Raw genomic sequence first — 4,390 nt, 5'->3', positions numbered from 1 at the left:
TAACCCCGCCTCCGTGCACAGGAGCTCAGTTTTGTAGTTGGTGCCATGCAGTAAGCAGGCATACAACAGGGGGGCTGCTCCAGCAGCCCTGAGAAGAAGCTTTTAAAGATAAATAAAGACTTCAAGAGCTGCAGCAGAGACACTGACTGTGTTAGATGTCAGACATCTCCTGCTGAAGCTCCATCACCTCCCCCAGCGGTGCTGTACACTCCCACGCCCTGGTTGCCGGGTACCTACAGCGGAGGCTCCGGTTTTCTTCCAGTTAGTCACACACACAAGCACTGTTCCCCTGGATCGCATAGACACTCTCAGGGAGGGTGTAAGTGGGTCCCCCCGGTGGGACCCGCTGTAAATCGCGATACCGCATGGCTGGTGGGAGGCGGGCCGCGTGTGCTGGTGTGGACAATGTCGTAGTACAGGGACCCCACTAGACCACCAGGGCAAGGGCACAGGTTGGTTTTCTCTCATAAACAATTTAAATAAGCCCACAGTATCCGGTGGTGAAGTCCAGCAGGGGGATAAGGCTTTGACCTGTAGCCCCTCCCCCAGCCCCAGGGCGCTATTTAGAGTAAATGTTCCCACCCTCTAGCTGCATATCTCTCTCTCCCTCACTCCCTGTCAGCGTTTGGGTGCCATTAGGACAAGCTGAGCTGATCCTGGGACTTTTTGGGCAAATCCTACTCTGTAAATCCGCCTGCATGTCAGCGCTGTGCATTTTACAGGACACTTAAGTATTCTACATGTCTGCTGACAGTTTTAGTTAAGAAAGAGTGCATTTAGTCAGGGTTATATAGTACAAGTACCCTGTGATATACATCCAGTCTTTACTGTGCATTGTAATATCTATTGAGTGTGGCTATACATAGTACTACCCTGTATTGCTAGTCCAGTGCAGTTTTATTGCATGTCATAATTTCTGCATTGTATAATGTGACTATGTGTGTGTGCATATAGCTGCTGTGTGACCTCCATTTTGTGTATCTCACTCAGATTGCTATCCCTATATTCTATAACCTGAGGGGGCCAAGTGCGTCAGGTTTATCATTTAATATAGGTAGTTCACAGGATATACTCAGTGTGTATTTTTCTCTGTGATTTTTAGTCACCATATACTTCTTGAATTCCCTGTTTGTGCTGATACACTGCACAGTGGGTTCTTGTCAGTTATTGTGCTGCTGATATTGTACTGTGTTACCTTGCATTGAGCTTTCGGATATGTCAGCTACAAAGAGCAATGGTGCTGGAGCTGATCCCAAATTGCATGGTGGTGATACTGCAGACACATTTGAGGAAAATATAGCAGCTGAGGGTTCTGGTTCTGGGGTATCATTACCCCCAAGTGGGACTGTAGCAAGGGGGTTCAAAATGACCCACCTTGGGCTACCTTCTCCATGCTATTGAATATGCTGGTAACTAGACTAACACCCCCTATGGGACCTCCTGTGCCGGTACAACCGCTTATGGTCCCAGCGGTTAACCCGCCATGGGCAGATCAACGGTCCGCTCAGTTAAAGCAATTGAACCAATCACTGACTACTCAGAAGTTTAACCCTCGCCTGCCTAAGACCAAGGAGTCCTCTAAGCGGGCCATTACTTCCTCACAATCCACCAACGTCCCAGACTCCTCGTCTGATGAGGATGTCGTTTAAACTGACCCCACAGATTCTGATCCTGACGTTTCTGATGGGGAATCTGTTTAACAGGTGGATGTACCTAACTTGTTGGAGGCTATAAGGACCATTCTTCAAATTACTGATGACCCGGAGCCTGATGCTGCCCCTAAGAAACAGAACAGGTTTAAACGTCAGAAAGTGGTTAAACAAGTTATAGCTCATTCTGACCATTTAGTTGACATACGTCAGGAGTCCTGGGAAAATCCAGGAAAGAAATTCACGCCTCGCAAGAAGATGCTGGCTTGCTACCCCCTCGCTGCGGAGCTAAGTATAAATTGGGAAACACCTCCGCCAGTGGATTCGCAGGTGGCGCCGCTGGTGGTATCCTCAGCTCTGCCGGTAACTACCATCATGTCTCTGAAAAAAACGACAGATCAGCGTGTCGAGGGTTGTTTAAAGGCAATTTATACCCTAACTAGTGCTGCGCATAGGCCCACCATTGCAGCGACATGGGCTGCAGAGGCTGTTGAAGCGTGGGCTCAGGAGCTGGAGGCAGAGTTGCCTTCCAATGCTTCTGATCATGCTAGCCAATGTCTGTCTTATATTGTCACAGCTTCTCATTACATTAAGGAGGCGGCTTCTGATGACGGTATTCTGGCGGCCAAGGCTTCTACTACATCCATTTTTGGCTCGCCGGATTCTCTGGTTACAGTCCTGGTCTGTGGATCTGGACTCTAAGAAAACCCTGGAGGTACTCCCTTTTAAGGGAGACATTCTTTTCGGAGAAGACCTCAACAAGATAGTGGCTGACTTAGCCTCTGCTAAAACAGCATGTCTACCTAGTACTGCTCCTTTGGTGCCGAAGTCTAAAAGTACTTAATTTCACTCCTTTCGTCCTTCAGGGAAAGCAAAAGGTCAGGCGTACCCAAAACAGGTTTGCACTTCCAAACCCAATAAGCCCAAACCCAAAAGGGCCTGGGCTGCCCGTCAGCCTGTTTCCAAAACTGTCAAGCCTGCCGCATGATGGGCCGGGCCTCCCTCTGGGGAATCCCAGGGTGGGGGGTCGAATTCTAGGGTATACCCAGGAATGGTTGAGGACCACTTCCAATGCCTGGGTATGGGAAGTCGTCACTCGAGGTTACGCCGTAGCCTTCAAGAATCGTCCCCCTCATCGATTTTGCCTGACAGACGTCCCTTCGGATCAGATGAAGGCAAAACTCTTCATTCAGTGGTACAGTCCCTCCTGGACACAGGAATGGTAGTACAGGTGCCTCTGGCTCAGAGAGGCAAGGGGTACTATTCACTGCTGTTCCTAGTCCCGAAACCGAATGGGTCCTTCCGGCCCATTCTCAACCTCAAGTCCTTGAACAAATTTGTGAGGGTCTCCATGTTTCGTATGGAAACTCTTCACTCTATTGTTCTGGCCTTTGAACCTGGGTATTATATGGTCTACCTGGACATATAGGATGCTTACCTGCATATTCCCATTGCAGTGTCGCATCAGCAATACCTGAGGTTTGCGGTTGGCAACCTCCATTACCAATTTTGGGCGTTACCTTTTGGTTTGACCACGGCTCTGTGAGTCTTCACCAAGGTCATGGCAGTAATGACGGCTGTACTCCGCCGTCAAGGGGTCAGGATCCTACCGTACCTAGACGACTTGTTGATCCTGGCAAATTCCCCTGAAATTCTCCTGTGCCATTGGATCTGACTATCCAGTTTCTGCAAGCCCACGTGTGGCTCATCATCTGGAATAAATCTTCCCTGGTCCCTGCTCAGAGCATGGTGCACCTGGGGGCGTTGTTGGACACTCACAACCAGCGGTTGTTCTTGTCTCAGGAGAAAGTCCTGAAGCTTCAGGACAGGATTCGATGCTTCCTATATCGTCCGCAAGTGTCGATACATTCGGCAATGCAAGTGCTAGGTCTCATGGTGTCGGCTTTCGACATGGTGAGATACGCTCAATTCCATTCCCGCCCTCTGCAGAAGTTAATTCTTGCCAAGTTGGATGGCCTGCCTCACCGGATCAGGTCTCAAATGATCTCATTGTCTCCGTAGGTCGGTCTGTCACTGAGCTGGTGGCTTCAGGACCAACGATTGAGCAGGGGTTGTCTCTTCTGGATCTCCAACTGGGTCCTTCTGACAATTGATGCCAGTCTGAGAGGTTGGGGTGCGGTGTTGGAGCAACACTCCCTTCAGGGTTGATGGACCAAGGAGGAGTCTCTCCTCCCGATAAACATTCTGGAATTGCGGGCGGTGTTCAACTCATTGAACTTGGCCCAGCATTTAATACAGAACAGACCTGTTCAAGTACAGTCGGACAATGCCACCACAGTGGCGTACATCAATCATCAAGGTGGCACTCGAAGCCGCATGGCAATGAGGGAAGTATAAAGGATTCTTCAGTGGGCGGAACGCCATCTGCCAGCCGTATCAGCAGTATTCATTCCGGGGGTCCTAAACTGGGAAGTGGACTTTCTCAGTTGTCAGGACGTACACACTGGAGAGTGGAGCCTCCATCCAGAAGTGTTTCAACTCCTCGTGGAAGGTGGAGCCTTCCAGATGTGGACCTGATGGCGTCTCAACACAATCACAAGGTTCCGGTCTTCGGAGCAAGGACCAGGGGATCCTCTAGCAGCATTCGTGGATGCTCTGGCAATTCCATGGAACTTTCAGTTGCCATACGTGAGCCCTCCGGTGTCACTCCTGCCCAGAGTAATAAGGAAGTTCAAGCAAGAAGGAGGAATCCTACTTCTGATCGCTCCCGCGTGTCCCAG

This window comes from Pseudophryne corroboree, chromosome 9 (assembly GCF_028390025.1).
Source record: "Pseudophryne corroboree isolate aPseCor3 chromosome 9, aPseCor3.hap2, whole genome shotgun sequence".
Lineage (NCBI taxonomy): Eukaryota > Metazoa > Chordata > Amphibia > Anura > Myobatrachidae > Pseudophryne > Pseudophryne corroboree.
This window is presented reverse-complemented; position numbering follows the sequence as displayed.